This window comes from Antechinus flavipes, chromosome X, assembly GCF_016432865.1.
Source record: "Antechinus flavipes isolate AdamAnt ecotype Samford, QLD, Australia chromosome X, AdamAnt_v2, whole genome shotgun sequence".
Taxonomy (NCBI): domain Eukaryota; kingdom Metazoa; phylum Chordata; class Mammalia; order Dasyuromorphia; family Dasyuridae; genus Antechinus; species Antechinus flavipes.
Genome location: NC_067404.1, coordinates 7,487,481 through 7,506,140, shown reverse-complemented (window position 1 = coordinate 7,506,140; position 18,660 = coordinate 7,487,481).

The following is an 18,660-nucleotide window of genomic DNA, read 5'->3' as shown; positions in this document are numbered from 1 at the left end:
TCTTTTTTTTTTTTGGTCTTCAGTTCAAAATCCCTCATCTCTTCATCATTCTCACCCCATAATCTACATAAAGGTCCTTGGATTTGATTTCCAAGGAGTGTCTCTGCCCCTGGGGAGTTCTGTGAACTTAATCTTTATCGGGGGTCTCTGTTCCTGGGTGGGTTCTGACACTAATCTCCTTAAGGGTCTCTGAACCTGATCTCCATGGGGGAGAGTGTCTCTGATTTCAGGGCGGGGGAGGTCTTTGCACTTGAATTCCATGGAGTGTCCCTATCAATAATCTACTTGGAGGAATCTCTAATTCCATTCTCCATAAGGGTTCTCTGTCCTTGATATCCATGGAAAGGTCTCTACTTCTGCTCTTTATGGGCAGTCTCTGATCTTGACATCTTCAGGGAGTCTCTACCCATGATCTCCATGGGGCGTCTCTATCACTGCTCTTGATGGGGTTTTGTGACCCTGATTTTAGTGGGCAGTCTGAATTTTATCTTCATGGGGGGATTCTGTCCTTGATCTTCATGGGGTATCTCTGCCCTTGATCTCCATGTGGGGGTCTGCTTTTATCTCTTTTTTTTATTCTCTATTGTATTTTTATTTATTTTATGAAATATTTTTCAATGACATTTTAATTTTTTAAGTAAAGATTTTTGTTTTCAAAACATATGCATAATTTTTGTTTTTTTTTTTCTCAGGTTATTTTTACCTTCTTTCTAAATCCGATCTTTTTTGTGCAACAAGATAACTGTATAAATATGTATACACATATTGCATTTAACATATACTTTAACAGATTTAAAATGTATGGGACTACCTGCCATCTAGGGGAGGAAGTGGAGGAAAGGAGGGGAAAAGTTGAAACAGAGGTTTTTGCAAGGGTCAATGTTTTTTTTTAATATATTTTTTTAAATAATAACTTTATATTGACAGAATCCATGCCAGGGTAATTTTTTTTTTACAACATTATCCCTTGCACTTGTTTCTGTTCCGATTTTTCCCCTCCCTCCCTCCATCCCCTCCCCTAGATGGCAAGCAGCCCTATATATGTTAGATATGTTGCAGTATATCCTAGATACAATATATGTTTGCAGAACCGAACAGTTCTCTTGTTGCACAGGGAGAATTGGATTCAGAAGGTAAAAATAATCCGGGAAGAAAAACAAAAATGCAAATAGTTCACATTCGTTTCCCAGTGTTCTTTCTTTGGGTGTAGCTCCTTCTGTCCATCATTTATCCATTGAAACACAGTTAGGTCTCTTTTGACTTCTTTCTTATTTATTTTGTGGTTTGATTTATCTAATTCTGAGAGTGCAAGGTTGAGATCTCCCACTATTGTAGTTTTGCTGTCTATTTCTTCTTGCAGCTCTCTTAATTTCTCTTTTAAGAATTTAGATGCTACACCACTTGGTGCATATATGTTTAATATTGATATTGCTTCATTATCCATGATACCCTTTAGCAAGATATAGTGCCCTTCCTTATCTCTTTTATTTAGATCAATTTTTGCTTTAGCTTGATCTGAGATCAGGATGGCTACCCCTGCTTTTTTGACTTCACCTGAAGCATAGTAGATTTTGCTCCAACCTTTTACCTTTAACCTGCATGTATCTCCCCGCTTCAGGTGTGTTTCCTGTAAACAACATATTGTAGGATTCTGGCTTTTAATCCATTCTGCTAACCACTTCCTCTTTATGGGGGAGTTTACACCGTTCACATTTATGGCTAAAATGACCAATTCTGTATTACTTGCCATCTTGTTAACCCCGGCTTATGCTTTTCTCCCTTCTTTCCCCCTGACCCCCTTTACATAACGCTCTCCTAGAAGAGACCATGAAAAGTCTCAAAAGAGAGTTAGAAGAAAAATGGGGAAAGGAAAGAGAAGCTTTGCAAGCTGAATTGGAAAAGATAAAAAAAATTCACAAGAAAGTAGGATTTGTGAATTGGAAAAGACAAAGAACTCGCAAGAAAGTAGGATCTGTGATTTGGAAAAAGAAAATAATTCACTAAAAAAATTAGTGAAATGGAAAAAAATTCCATAGAGCAAAACAATTTATTTAAAACCTCAATTAGACATATACAAAAAGAAGTAAAAAAAAAGCTAATGAAGAAAATAATTCATTAAAAATCAGAACTGAACAAATAGAAACTGATTCATTGAGACAGCAAGAATCAGTCAAGCAAAACCAAAAAAAATGATAAATTGGGAAAAAAAACCATGAAATATCTACTTGGAAAATTGACAGACCTGGAAAATAGATCTAGCAGAGATAACCCGAGGGTTATTGGACTTTCCAAAAATTATGATGAAAAAAAGAACCTAGATACTATTCTACAGGAAATCCTCAAAGAGAACTGCCCAGAAGTAATAGAATCAGAAGGTAAAATAGGGATTGAAAGAATTCATCGAACACCTTCTGAAAAAGACCCTAAAATAAAAACTCCAAGGAATATTGTGGCCACATTTAAGAACTATCAGATTAAGGAAAAAAATGTTACAAGCAGCCAGAAAAAAACACTTTAAATACCAAAGTGCCACAATAAGGATCACCCAAGATCTGGCTGCCTCCACATTAAAGGATTGAAGGGCCTGGAATCTGATATTCCAAAAGGCAAAATAACTTGGAATGCAGCCAAGAATAAACTATCCAGCTAAGCTGAGCATTTTCTTCCAGGGAAGAATATGGCCATTTAATGAAATGGATGAATTCCATTTGTTTCTAAGGAAAAAACCAGAACTAAACAAAAAATTTGATCTCCAACCATAGGACTCAAGAGAAGTAGAAAAGGTAAAAGGAACTCTTGAGAACTGTATTTCTGTTGTGGATATACAAAAAGACTACATGTATAATTTGATTTTACTGATATAACATACAAAAAGGGAACTAGAAATGGAAAAGGGATAATGTCAGGAAAGGGGGAAAGGGCAGATATACAGAGGGCAACTACATCCCACGAAGAGGCAAAGGAAACATTATATCTGAGGGAACTCAGAGAGGGGGAGGAACATTGTGTGAATCTTACTCTCATCAGAGTTGGCTCAAAGAGAAAATAATTGACGTACTTGTTTTACAGAAAATCTTCTCTCACCTCATTAAAAAGGGGGAGAGGAAATGGGAAAAGAAAAAGAGTAATAAGGGAAGGGTACAAGAAAGGAGAAGAGATTCAAAGTGTGGGAGGGAGGGATCCTAAAGAGGGTGACTGGCGTGATACAAGTGGGGCACACAAGTTTAAAACTGGGAAAGAGGGTTGGGGGGCAAGTAAAAGAAAAACATAATCTGGGGATAACAAGATGGCAGGAAATACAGAATTAGTCATTTTAACCATAAATGTGAATGGGATGAACTCTCCCATAAAGCAGAGGTGGATAGCAGACTTGATCAAAAGTCAGAACCCTACAATATGTTGTTTACAGGAAACACATTTAAAGCAGGGAGATACATACAGAGTAAAGGTAAAAGACTGGAGCAGAATCTATTATGTTTCAAGTGAAGTCAAAAAAGCAGGGGTAGTTATCCTTATCTCAGATCAAGCAAAAGCAAAAATTGATCTAATTAAAAGAGATAAGGAAGGAAACGATATCTTGCTAAAGGGCAGCATAGACAATGAAGCAATATAAATACTAAACATATATGCACCAAGGGGTATAGCATCTAACTTCCTAAAGGAGAAGTTAAGAGAGTTGCAAGAAGAAATAGACAGCAAAACTGTTATAGTGGGAGATCTCAACCTTGCACTCTCAGAATTAGACAAATCAAACCACAAAACAAATAAGAAAGAAATTAAAGAGGTAAATAGAATCTTTGGAGAAAACGAAATGGTGACAGAAAGGAGTACACTTTCTTCTCAGCAGTCCATGGAACCTATACAAAAATTGACCATATATTAAGACATAAAGAACTCAAAATTAAATGCAAGAAAGCAGAAATAGTAAATGCTTTCTTTTCAGATCACGATGCAATAAAAACTACATTCAACAAAAAGTTAGGGATAAATAGACCAAAAAGTAATTGGAAACTGAATAATCTCATCTTAAAGAATGATTGGGTAAAACAGCAAATTATAGACACAATTAATAACTTCACTCAAGATAATGACAACAATAGAGACATCATACCAAAATTTGTGGGATGCAGCCAAAGCGGCTTACTTGAATAAAATAGAAAAAGAGAAGATCAATGAATTGGCTTGCAACTAAAAAAGCTAGAAAAAGACCAAATTAAAAACCCCCAATTAAATACTAAATTTGAAATTCTAAAATTAAACGGAGAAATTAAAGATATTGAAAGTAAAAAACTATTAAACTAATAAATAAAACTAAGAGTTGGTTTTTATGAAAAAACCAATAAAATAGATAAGCCTTTGGTAAATATGATTAGAAAAAGGAGAGAGGAAAATCAAATTAGTAGTCTTAAAAATGAAAAGGGAGAGCTTTCCACCAATGAAGAGGAAATTAGAGAAATAATAAGGAGTTACTTTGCCCAACTTTATGCCAATAAATTTGATAACCTAAGTGAAATGGAGGAATACCTCCAAAAATATAGGCTTCCCAGATTCACAGAGGAGGAAGTAAATTGCCTGAACAGTCCCATTTCAGAAAAAGAAATAGAACAAGCTATCAATCAGCTCCCTAAGAAAAAATCCCCAGGACCAGATGGATTTACATGTGAATTCTACCAAACATTTAAAGAACAATTAGCCCCAATGCTATATAAACTATTTGATAAAATAGGGAATGAAGGAGTCCTACCAAATTCCTTTTATGACACAGACATGGTACTGATACCTAAACCAGGTAGGTTGAAAACAGAGAAAGAAAATTATAGACCAATCTCCCTCATGAATATTGATGCTAAAATCTTAAATAAGATATTAGCAAAAAGACTACAGAAAATCATCCCCAGGATAATACACCATGATCAAGTAGGATTTATACCAGGAATGCAGGGCTGGTTCAATATCAGGAAAACTATCAGTATAATTGGCCACATTAATAACCAAATTAACAAAAAACATACAATCATCTCAATAGATGCAGAAAAAGCATTTGATAAAATCCAACATCCATTCCTATTAAAAACACTTGAGAGTATAGGAATAAATGGACTTTTCCTTAAAATAGTCAGTAGAATCTAATTAAAATCAGTAAGCATCATATGTAATGGGGACAAACTGCAACCATTCCCAATAAGATCAGGAGTGAAACAAGGTTGTCCACTATCACGTTACTATTCAATATTGTATTAGAAATGCTAGCTGTGGCAATAAGAGTTGAGAAAGAGATGAAAGGAATTAGAGTAGGCAATGAGGAAACCAAATTATCACTCTTTGCTGATGATATGATGGTATACTTAGAGAAACGCAGAGATTCTATTAAAAAGTTATTAGAAACAATCCACAACTTTAGCAGTTGCAGGATACAAAATAAACCCACACACATCATCAGCATTCTTATATATCACTAACAAAATCCAACAGTTAGAGTTACAAAGAGAAATTCCATTTAAAGTAACTACTGATAGTATAAAATACTTAGGAATCTATCTGCAAAGGGAAAATCAGAAACTTTATGAACAAAAATACAAAACACTTTCCACACAAATTAAGTCTGATCTAACCAATTGGAAAAATATTAAACGTTCTTGGATTGGGCGAGCAAATATAATGACGATGACAATACTACCTAAACTAATCTATTTGTTTAGCGCTATACCAGACTCCCAAAAAACTATTTTAATGACCTAGAAAAAATAACAACAAAGTTCATATGGAAAAACAAAAGGTCAAGAATTTCTAGGGAGTTAATGAAAAAAAAAATCAAATGAAGGTGGCCTAGCTGCACCAGATCTAAAATTATATTATAAAGAAGCAGTTACTAAAACCATTTGGTATTGGCTAAGGAATAGATTAGCTGATCAATGGAATAGGTTAGGTTCAAAGGACAAAACAGTCAATAACCTTAGTACTCTAGTATTTGACAAACCCAAAGACCCCAGCTTTTGGGATAAGAACTCACTGTTTGACAAAAATTGCTGGGAAAATTGGAAACTAGTATGGCAGTAACTAGGTATTGACCCACACTTAACACCATACACCAAGATAAGGTCAAAATGGGTTCATGACCTAGGCATAAAGAATGAGATTATAAATAAATTAGAGGAACACAGGATAGTTTACCTCTCAGACTTGTGGAAGAGAAAGGAATTTATGACCAAAGAAGAACTAGAGATCATTACTGATCACAAAATAGAAAATTTTGATTATATCAAATTGAAAAGTTTTTGTACAAACAACTAATGCAGACAAGATTAGAAGGGAAGCAATAAACTGGGAAAACATGTTTACAGTCAAAGGTTCTGATAAAGGCCTCATTTTCCAAAATATATAGAGAATTGATTCTAATTTATAAGAAATCAAGCCATTCTCCAATTGATAAACGGTCAAAGGATATGAACAGACAATTCTCAGTTATGTCCATGGGGAAGTCTCTTGCCTGGGTAGGAGTTTATAAAACTGATCTCCATGGGGGTCTCTTACTCTGATCTTCATGTGGGTTCTCTAGCCATCATTTCAATGGTCAGTCTCTGAATGTGATCTCCATGGGGCATCTCTATCCTTAATGTCCATGGAGGTCTCTAAGCCCTGGGAGTTTCTGCCCCGATCTCCATGATGAGTTTCTAACTTGATCTCTATAGGTGGTCTGTCTCTTATCTCAAATGAAACTTTTTGAACTGATTTTAAGGGTGGTCTCTGCCTTTGGTCTCCATGGGGTCTCCCTGGGGTTCTGGGACACAGATGTCCATGAGAGGTCTGCTTCTGATCTTCATGGGGGGGTCTTTGGTCCTCATCTCCATGTGTGGTCTCTGTCCCAGAACTCCTTGGTGGGGTCCATACCACAATAAACTTGCCACCTTGTATTCCTTAAACATTTCTCTTCCCTTCCTCATGACCTGATCATTTTGGCCTGATTTCCATGTGAATCTTTGCCCCTCATCTTCACATACTTTGCTGCCTCTTCTACCATCTCTTCTTTTAACTTGGTCTTCAGCTCTGTATCCATCATCTCTTACTGGATCTCACACCATGATCTCCATGGGGATTCTCTGTTCTTAATGTCCATGAAGGATCTTTGCTTGGGGGTGGGGGTCTGGGAACCAGATCTCCATGGGAGGTGTCTGCCACTGATCTCCATGGGGATCTTTCTCCCTAATTTCTGTGGGGTGGTTAATGGCCCTGAACTCTATGACAGGTCTCTGACCCTGATCTCCAAGAGGGGTCTCTACTTCATAGGTGATCTCTGACCCCGATGTCCATAATGGATCTCTGATATGGATCTCCATGGAGATCTCTGCCCCTGATCTCCATCAGGGGTCTGATTTTGATGCATCCCTGATCTTCTTTTCCTGCTCTCCATGGAGGGTCTGGGACCTCTTTCTTCATGGGGAATTTCTAATTTTGATGTCCATGAGGCATCTGCCTCAATCTACATGCAGTGTCTCTGATACTGATCTCCATGAAGGGTCTGCCTTTGATGTCCATGGGCATTTTTACCCGTGATTTCCATAAGGGGTCTGTGACCCTGAATTTCGTGGTTCTTTATGGTTCTTTATGGTGAGTCTCTGGCCCTAATCTCCATAGAGCTTCTCTGCCCCTTCAGTGTCTTAGTCCCTGATCTCCATATTTACACCATGCTTGGGAGTCCCACTTCATCACTTCTCCACTGGGACTCAATATTTTAATCACCCCGGTGTGGGGGCTCTAGAAAGCAATGATACATTTTGTCACCCCAACTAGGGGGCTCTAGAAAGCAGGACACAACATTTTTGTGCCTGTAACATTCTGGTGAGAGCAGGTAGAGGCCTTAGGCCCTCTCCATAAAGGCCAACTGCAGTTTGTGACATAGACCTCGGTGGGAAACAAGCATTTCTTTAAGTGCTTATTGTGAGTTAGATACTGTGCTAATGGCTGAGGATATAAAGAAATTCAAAAGACAACAAGGGAGACAATACTCAAAAGGCTATATGTAAAAGTAAAGGGGATTACTTGGAGATTATCAACAGAGGAAAGGCACTCATTAAGGGGGAGGGAGAAAGGTTAACACTGGGAGAAACATACCCTGGATGAGGATTTGAAGAGATGCCTCAATCTCTTAAGGTTCTACATAATACCTATATCCTGATGCAGTCTGAGTAACCTTCAGGATCCCTAGGTACAGTTCAGCAAAGTAGAGTATTTTCTTTTTTTATTGTAGTTAATTTATTTTTAATACACATTGCTTTATGAATCATGTTGAGAGAGAAAAATCAGAGCAAAAGGGAAAAACCATTCTGAAAAAGCAGAAAAAAGAAGTGAACATAGCATGTGTTGATTTACATTCAGTCTCCATAGTTTTTTTTCTGGCTACAGATGGTACTTTTTGTCCAAAGTCTATTGGGGTTGCTTTGGATCACTGAACCACTGCGAAGATGATCTGATGTTTCTTGCATACCATGAGTAATATGTTTAGAAGGATTGCACACACACACACACACACACACACACATATTTGTTGTTGTTGTTGTTGTTGAGACAATTGGAGTTAAGTAACTTGCCCAGGGTCACACAGCTAAAAAGTATCAAGTATCTGAGGCTGGATTTGAACTCATATCCCCCTGACTTCAGGGAGAGTACTCTAACCACTGTGCAATCTAGGTGCCCCTAAAAAGCTATTTTTAAAAAAAGTGGTGGTAAAAAAAAATGGGAGAAAGTCAAGTCTGGGCCCTCTGGGGTTTCTAGTGGGAATGGTGCTCCAGGCTGGTAAAACCCCATGAGTTTTTAGAGGGTTCTTATGTGACTCAAGCAGGATGAGGACTCAGAGCCTGGACTTGGCCTCTCCTCTCAGTCAACATGCATGTAGCAACTTTGTCTAGTTTCATATAGTGAGAATAGAGAGTGGATTTAGCCTTGTGAATTATCTGAAACTGAGATGTTCTTGAGAATTCTCAAGAGATCTAGAGTTCATTGGATCTCAAATTTGGGATCACAGATTTGTCTGGGATGAGAAGGATCTGGGAAATGTAGTTTCAGAGGAGATCATCTTTCCAAATGTGAATGTAAGCAATTTATCTGTTTGGTCCTTTGTCATTATTTATTCATATTGACCTTTTTATTTTCTCTTTACTCTTGGGTTCAAACTTCAAAGTTTCTCAATTTCCCCCAATTCTCATTTTATTGATATATTAAAAAAACTATTTTAAACTCTTACTTTACCTCTCCCAGGAATTAGATCTGAATTTGTGTCCAAGATGTCTTTTTCTCTGGGTTTTTGCTTGAACATGTTTTGGAGTCATTCTCTTCTAGGTCTGGATTTTAAGCATCCCTGCGACCACAATACATCATAGGTTGTTTGTCCATTCTTCCAGCCTACTTCCTGACTTTGGACTTGATGTCAAGGCCGGGCTCTGGGTATTTCTGGAGAAATCTGGACTGGTCCTGTTGTTACTTTCTTGGGGGAGTTGAATGTTGTATTATTCCAGGATCTCAGGAACAGATTGGGGACCCGCAAGCTTTCAGTTATGCCTAAGTGGTCCAATCCAGGGCGAGGTTTGATTGCTCCCCGAACTTGAGTTCTGCAAGTTCCTGACCTGAGTCTGGGTCTGAGCAACAATAGATGCTGTTGGATTCTACCCTAACAGCCAACTGGAAGGCTCTATTAGTTCAGAGTGGAAGAACTGCAGACTTCTCTTTGGTCTAAGACTCTAACTTTGTTTCTATTTCTGTAGCCATGCCTAGATGGGAGACTCTGCTCTTTGCCTGGAATCTAAGCCACACCACTGCTACTGCTGCTGGCTTCTAAACTTCCTCCTTTCTCCATATACTGTCCAGGGCCTCCGTACCCAGGAATATTTCTCCTCTGCTGAAGTCCCCTTCTCACTTCACCCTGACCCAGAACCAAGTGGTGGATGACAGAGTGGCCATTTCACACTTGTGGTGCACTTTACAGTGACTGATATGGATCTAGCGGTGCCAGAATCTGGGTCTGGGACTTTATTTGGCCTTGGTTCTCTAACTGATACTGTCTGCATTGTCCATGACCTCCCTTTCTATCTCCCTATCCTGAGCTGGGTTGGACAAAGGGCCCACTGTGGGGTTTTTTTTTCTGAATTTCCCCATCTTTTCTGCATATGTAAGGAGGAGCTTTGTGGTGGAGAGCCTGGTTGTATTTTGCTCTAAGGACCAAAAATCATGGTGTGTTGTCTTGACTCGTGCATAAATTAGATTTGAGGGAGTCAAAGTTGAATGAAGTTGTCAGTCTCAGTCTGTCATCTAGAGTCACTGAAGCCCTTGCTCATGGACTTCTCCAGGGCTTATAAGATAAAGCCCAAACTCCTCTGCCTGCTTTTCTTTTTGTTTATTTATTTTTATTAAAGCCTTTTATTTTATTTTATTGCTGAGGCAATGGGGGTTAAGTGACTTGTCCAGGGTCACACAGCCAGAAAGTGTTAAGTGTCTGAGGTCATATTTGAACTCAGGTCATCCTGCACCACCTAGCTGCCCCTAAAGCTTTTTATTTTCAAAACATATGCATGGATAATTTTTCAACATTAACCCTTGCAAAACCTTGTGTTTCAATTCCCCCCTCCCTTCCCCTACCCCTTCCCCTAGATGGCAAATAATCCAGCATATGTTAAACATAATAGAAATATATGTTAAATCTAATATATATACATATTTATACAATTATCTTGCTGCATGAGGAAAAGCAAATCAAAAAGGGAAAAAACGAGTAAGAAAACAAAACGCAAGCGAACGACAACAAAAAGAGTGAGAATGCTATGTTGTGAACCACACTCAGTTCCCACAGTCCTCTCTGGGTGTACATGACTCTCTTCATCACAAGGTCATTGGAACTGTCTACCTGCTTTTCTTACAGCTGTCTTCTCACATTCTTTCCCCAGCATTTTCCTGAACACACCCTAACCCTTCCTGCTTCTGTTCAGAGGATGTTTCCCCCTGAGAATGGTGCCTCGGGCACCCATCTCTACTGGCCACAATCTTGCCCTCCCAGCCCCGTTGAAAAATGTTGGTCTCCTGATCCTTGCTTGAATATTTCAGTAAAGTGTCACCAGGTGGCGGTAGGTCACTGTCTTCTAAGCTTTGTTTTGGTCACTCCCTGCTTGTAATACATAGAAGCAATTGATGGGGGTTTGGTCAAATCGTGTTGAAAAACCTTTTTTAGCCATTTTTAATGTCTTGTTGACCTCAGAAATGACCTTTCAGATTTTTATTTGAAGATCTGTGTTGCTCCCTTTGGCACGCGTTGGCATGTGTGTGCCTGTGCGGACACACACACACACACACACACACACTCCACCCAGTCTAGATGCATGGCTGAACACCCATATTCCTTTGTTTTTAGGGCATTGGAAGTAAATGGAAAATTTTGCTCTCTAACAAATAAAAAATTGCAAAAATCCATTTTTCCTCTTTTTTTTTGCTGGGAGTCCAATGATCACTTTCATTAAGCTAGCCTTGTCAAAAGAGCCACAGATTCACCGGTTCGTTTGTTCTGTAACAAGCTGATCTAATCTGCTTTGGCTCCATCCTAATCTGATGTGAGCATGAAACAACAGCATTTTCATGTAATTTTTTTATATTATTTTATGTAATTGATGAACTTCTTGCTATGATTCATCTCTTTTTTTCTGACCACCTCGTTCTTTACTGCAGACAGAGCGCTTCAGGCAGCTACAAATTACAGATATAAAATGAAACTTAGAAATCACCCAGCCTTTCTATAAACACGCTCATTCCCTCCCCCGCTTTAACAAACACATGAGCTCACTGAGGAGTTTGAAAATGAAAGTAATCCTGATATGATCTAGCTCTCAAAAGTCTCAATGCTAGTTTTGCAAAATTGCTATACTTGGATACGTGAAAAAGCTCTTGGTGCTGTTTTCCTATTTGGATCCGTGACTTTTGCTGTACCATTCTATTGTTGAAGCTCAGTATATTCATGCAATCGATCATTATTGATACAATGCCTCGTATAGATTAAGTATTAATATCTGTATATTAATGTGGACACACAGAGAATGATTTCTAGAAAAGATGGGAACTAAAGTAAATGAGGGACATTGTCTTGCTTTGGCCACTGAAAAAATAGATGTCTCCTACTATCGGTAGTAGTGTCCTATCCTTAAGAATGAGGATATATATATATATAAATTTTTTTGGCTGAGGCAATTGGGATTAAGTGACTTGCCCAAGGTCACACAGCTAGGGAATGCTAAGTGTCTGAGGACAAATTTGAACTCAGATCTTCTTGACTTCAAGGCTGATGCTCTATCCACTGAGCTGCCCCAATGAGGATACTTTTAAGGCTATGAGGCAGAAAAAAAGGAAACTATTGGAAGAGAAATAGTTAAAGCCACCAATGTTAAGGCAGGTAAGGCAATTCAGAAAGGTTTTCTAGTCTTGCCTGAGAAATTTGAACATGAAGATATTCCTTTAAAAATTAGAGTAGTTGAGGGCAGCACTAGCCCTGAAGTCAGGAGGACCTGAGTTCAAATTTGTCCTCAGACACTTAATACTTCCTAACTTTGTGACCCTGGGCAAGTCACTTAAACCCAATTGCCTCAGCAAAAAAAAAAAAAAATTTAGAATAGGGAGTAATTCCTTGGAATTTCAGGCTTGTCTGCCCCCTGATGAGGCAGGAGCCTTCTAATCACAAGAGACATTCTGTCAGAGATACCAAATGTCACTCCCAAATCCAGGAATTCCACTCCATTTCTGGGTAAGGCAGAGACTTATCTTCTGTGTTATGAAGATACCATAGATGTTAAATGGGCATTTTCCTTGGCCATGAACCATGTCGCCCAGAAGAAGTATCTTCACAGACTTGGGCTGAATGGGCAAGAGGATGCCTGGGACACTCAAAGGCTCTGGACGCAGACAAAGCAATGAGACTGCCCGATGGACTAAGGGGGACTGCTGTAAAGGCAGCGGATACTCTTCTGGTGGCAATACCAGATGCTCCCTGGCAGGAATAGATACTTGACGTTAGCCCGATGTTTGAGGGGAGCTGATCAGATGGTCCCTATGTTCATTTCGTCTCTAATGTGTGAAATAGGAAAGAGAAAATCTATCGTTTGTCCTCAAGATGGAGTTATGTGTCGAGACTGCTAGAGAGGATGCTGTGGCCCTGGAAAATGCAGGAAAGAACACAAAGCAGGCTGTTTCGGGGCTTGGTCGGTGATCCTCACACAGCTGACATCATCATATCTCTGCAGACGAGTCAACGATCGTCGGGCTGACACAGGTACTCCACGGGGCTCAGCCCCAGCAGGCTCCAGGTTTCTCGGGCATGGCCTCCTGGAACAGAGCAGGACAAGAGCACCACCAGCGCCAGGCTCCTGGCAGAGAACCTGTGACGATCAGGGAAGATGTAGCCTTGCCCGATCTTATTCCCCTTCAAGAAGAGGCAGAGGGCCAAAGGCAAGCCTGCGACCATCTCCATCTCTAATCACCAGAGTAACAGACCCACCTTGTATTAGAATTGCCAAGCAAAGGGCCACACATCCAGGTGAGCTTGACATTCCCCAAGGAAGTTGTTGACATCAACCAGACACTGTGGCCCTAGTATGTCCAGAGCCCTCGACACTCGGGGTCTGTAGTATCAGCCCTGATTAGAACTAATTTTGGTTTTTTCCCAAATTCTAGCAGGATATTGTAAGCGACAAGCTAGATCCTAGTCCCTACTCACTTTGATCATCCATGCGGAGGCTTACAACAAGGCAGGAGCCCCAGCTATTCAGTCTCTGTGTGGGATCCTGGAGTCATCTGCCTCCTCCCTAGCACAGGGCTGGATGGCTCAGAGAAGACTGGCGTGTGCTCCTGGCAAGAGTGGACTGTGCTTTGAAGTGTAAGCCACAGAGTCTAACTGGCTGATTCCAGACCATTCAGAGAAAGTCTGGGGAGGGTTCCTCTGCCGAGGATGGAGGATTTCAGAAATCATCCCAGAGAAATGTGGGTTAATGGCCCCATCACCGAAACCAGCAGTCTTCCATGCGTCATCCATGGTAGTGGCACCCATGGCAAATGGAAAGATACGCATCTGTGTTGATTAACAAACTTTGAACAAAAGAACTAAAGGCGCCACGGGTGTAAGATGTTGAGGATTGTCTGCTAGGCAGCCCGTGGCTTTCCAGGTGGGACGGGATAGTGAATACTGCCTGATTCCTATACTTGAGGGAGACAAGAAAATGATTGTTCATGTGTCCATCTGGAGTTTAGAAGTTTGAGAGAATGGGCAACTTGTCTGTTTACAGAATAGCCCTGGAAAATGGAAGGAAACCTATCTGGCCTCTTCATCTCAATCAGCTGTGTAGACTTTCTGGGCACTAAAGTTATGTCTCCAGTGAAAGAAACTGTGTATTATTACAAGGTGGGAGAATTGACCCAGAAGCAACTTTTCTCCTGCCTCAAATTGCTGCTGAGACTCCTAGAACAGAGTCAACCCATAGAGCCCTAACATACTAATAGTAATGAATTATTGATAGTAATGAAATATGAATAAAAGGAAAAAAGGTTGGAAGAAATAATAACGAATCACTGTCCTCCTGGCAGGAGGAGAAGAGGCTAGAACTGTCTGTTCTGCCTTTCTCTGAGCCGCTACATATTGGATACAGCCCTTGTTATGGTAGCAAAACTGGCTACCATGTTACCAAAGTGCCGCTCATAGGAATTCATCTGCGCAAAGAGTTTTTCTTTCCAAAGTTTTATTTAGGGGAAATTTTTTTTTTTTACCATTTCTAAAACACCAATCTTCTTTGTATTCCCCAAAGGGACTCACAAAGTAAGAAATCTTTGTGGAAAGCATCAGCTACCTGAGAGAGGGTTACTTCCTGGCTCTCTGCACAGTCATTGCATTGTGTTCCAGGAACCTTCTCTAGCCACCTACTTCTTGCAAGGAAGAGAGAGGTTGAGGCAGCATCCTTGCCTACCCTAAGGCACTCTCCACTCCTCCTTCCTGCCACTTTTTCCAGAGAAATTCAGCTGTTTGATGAGCCGGAGCTTCTTTACTCCAGGCCAAACTCCTATGGACAGTGGAGACCTATCAAAACTCATGATTAACATATTTCCTCCCTGTCATTTTCTCCACACCCCAGTGATTCGAATGCTCAGCTGCCTTTGTTCAAATCCTATTCTTCCTTATCTCAAATTCTAATCCTAAGCTATCTTGCCCCTTCCCACAGAGACTTGGCTCCCTCCTGATGATACAGCTTTCCTGTTTGCCATTTCATGAATACCCCAACTCACTGGCCTAGGGGACAGAGATCAAAATGCTCTTTGCTCTCCATTGCCAGTTCCAGGTTCTCCTGTATCTATTCCCTTCGCTTGGTAACTTCTCTTCCTTTGAGATCCACTCAGTCCATATCCACCACCTGCTATCTATGGGCCTCTGGAACGCTCCCCATTCCTTCCTCGATGAATTGGATGCTTGGCTTACAATTGTTCTCGCCAACTTCTGCCTTCATACTAGGGGATCTCGATATGCATATTGATACTCCCTCAAAAACCCTAACCTTCCAGTTTCTTAACTTACTCATTTCTTATGACCTTCACACTTCTCCACCCTACCCCAGTTGCATACAGAAATGGCTATATCCTTAATCTGGCCGTGATCCATAAATGTTGCATTTCCATGTTCCCTTTATCTGATCACAATGTCCTTATGCCATCTCTCCCTCTACTTTTCAATCCAAAGCCTGTTCTTTGTTCTCACTGGAATCTCCATCTTCTTTTCTCAAGTTCCCCTGACACTTTTTGGATGCTTTTTTAATTTTCAAAATACACACAAAGATAGTTTTCAGCATTCATCCTTGCAAAACCTTGTGTTCCAAATTTTTCTCCTTCCCTTCATCTCATGCCCATTCCCTAGACAGAAAGTCATTCAATATAGGTTAAACATGAGCAGTTCTTCTAAACATTTTTCCACATTTGTAATGGGCTGAGGCTCGCATTGATGCACTGAGGTCCCAAGCACATGAGGCTAAATAGTCATTGGACCATACTTTATTAATATATAAGCTCGGAGAAAGAAGGCCCCGGTCACTCTTTGTGCAAGTCCTGATGTGTTGTATAGGAAATGACGATTTTGGTGGGTGGAGGCAGGGGAGTGGAAAAGGAAGGGGAAGGAGAGACTGCTCGTATTGCCATTGCGACGGCCTTTCAGCTCAGATCTCTCTCTGCTAGCTGGCTTCCTGTCGCAGCTGCCCATATTGCTATCGCAATCTTTTTTCACCTCTTCATTTCAATAAAGATTGAAGATTTTTCCCTTAACCTGAATTCCTGACTCTGGCTGATTTTAAATACATGGTCATTACACACATTTATCATTCTTCACAAGAAAAATCAGATCAAAAAGGGAAAAAAGGAGGAAAAAAATGAAGCAAGCAAACAAAAACAGAAAAGGTGAAAATGCTATGTTGTGGTCCACATTCAGTTCCCACAGTCTGCTCTCTGGATACAGGTGGCTCTCTCCATCCCAAGAATCTTGGAACTATCCTGAATCACCTTATTGCTGAAGAGAGCCAAGTCCATCACAGTTGATCATCACATAATTTTCTTGTTGCTGTGTGCAATGATCTTTTGGTTCTACTAACTTCACTTAGCATCAGTTTGTCTAAGTCTCTCCAGACCTCTCCAAAATCATCCTGCTGAGCATTTCTTATAGAACAATAACATTCCAACATTCACATACCATAACTCATTCAGCCATTCCCCAATTGATGGGCATCCACTCAACTTCCAGTTACTTGCCACTACAAAAAGATCTATTACAATTTTAATACTTTGAATGGATTTTTACAATATTAGCTCAAGAATTATGTCCCTTGGGGAATTTAGCTGTTCTTGTGTATGAAGTCCTGTGGCTTTTTGTGCCATCCTTGAAATAATGAATCTAATTTATATTATTTGCAGTTTTCTCACATTTACTTTTAAAATGCATAGTATTTTTTTCAATCAATGAAATCTGCCTGCTCTTCTACCCCCTCACTCCCATCCCCAAGAAAAAAAAGAAAAACAGCACTTTTACTACAAACAATTGTAATGGACTTGGGTTTTTCAGTAATGAGGTGATTCAGGGCAATTCCAGTAGATTTGGGATGTAAAACACCATCTAGAGAGAGAACAGTCAAAGTATAGTATTTTCACCTTTTTTGGGTGATGGATTATTTGCTTGTTTTTTTTTTCTTTCTTGTGTTTTTTTCACTTTTGATTTGATTTTTCTTGCATAGCATGGAAAATGAAAATATGTTTAGAAGAATTACACATTTAATCTATATTGGATTGCTTGCAGTCTATGGGAGGAGGTGGAGGGGAGGAAGAGAGAAAAATTTGGAATGCAAAGTTTTGCGGAGGTGAATGTTCAAAACTATCTTTATATGTATTTGAAAAAATAAAAAGCTACTTTAAAAAAAAGAATCCTCGTTTGAAGTGCTGCCCAATTTTGCAAAGTCCTAACAATGAAAATCACTCACCTCCTTCCATGAGTTTATCAACAAACCATTGTAAACAGAGAATGCTAGAAAAGAACAGTAGTGGTTTGGGTCACCAATGTGAGAAAAGGCGACTTTACTATTTGGTGACTGAAAGACTACTTGGCGAGGCAGAGAAGCTCCATATTTGGCCAGATACCACATATGAATGTTTGCACACAGGAAAACTGGGATCTTCTGTCACCTAATGACAGTTCTATCAACTACAGTAATTTTCAAAGCAAAGAATGTAAATGATATTTCAAGGCATTAAAAATGTGTGTTTTCTATTGGTGACAAAGTCAGAGGTGTTACTCATTCTACTTTTGTTTGTTACCTATAGTTAGGATAAAAAGGAATTCTCAATTTCAGTTCGAGTTTAGTGAAAATAAAGATATCATTTTTTATACATTCATGTACCCCTGGACTGTATCTATAGTTGCTCAAGGAGTTCATGGACCCCAGGTTAATAAAACCGGATTTAGACTAAGTCATGTTACATGGGAAGAATATTTAGACTGGCTGAGGAAACCTGATAATGCTCTGTTGGACTCTATTGAAGACCAGGGAGCTAGTGGAAGCTAGTTTTGAACAAGAGAGATTTGAGTAAATGAAATTAGAAGAAGTTAATTGGGAGGGAAGAACAGAACCCCAGCTAAAGACTTAAATTTGACATCCTGCCCATACCCCTTAGCAGGAGCAGGAGGAGGAGTTTGTAAACTTCAAAGGAGGAGAGGATTTGGATTTTCCTATTGGCAGACTCCCAGGATAGTTGATATAGTGATTGCAGCGGAAGCCAAGGAGGAGTGGGTAAAGAGTCAAGATGTTGCAAGATGGCCAGCACCAGACCTAAGGGGAATAGCTTGAGTGGTCCAGCAAAGATTCCCAGAAGCTGTGAGTTAGCCCTTCACTACACACGCTCTTCAAGCTTGAACCTACTTTCCCTTAGACTCTTTAGACTTGTGGAAGACTGTATTGTAGACTTGAAGACAACGTTGTTCACCATTCTTACCATTCTACCTAAATAAATCCTCTTTTCTAAAAGTTAATTGAGTTTGGACAACTATTTGACAAGCAAGCCATAATCTTGTTGGGAAGCCCATTAGTGGCGACTTGCGAACTATAATACTAGAAAACATATCTC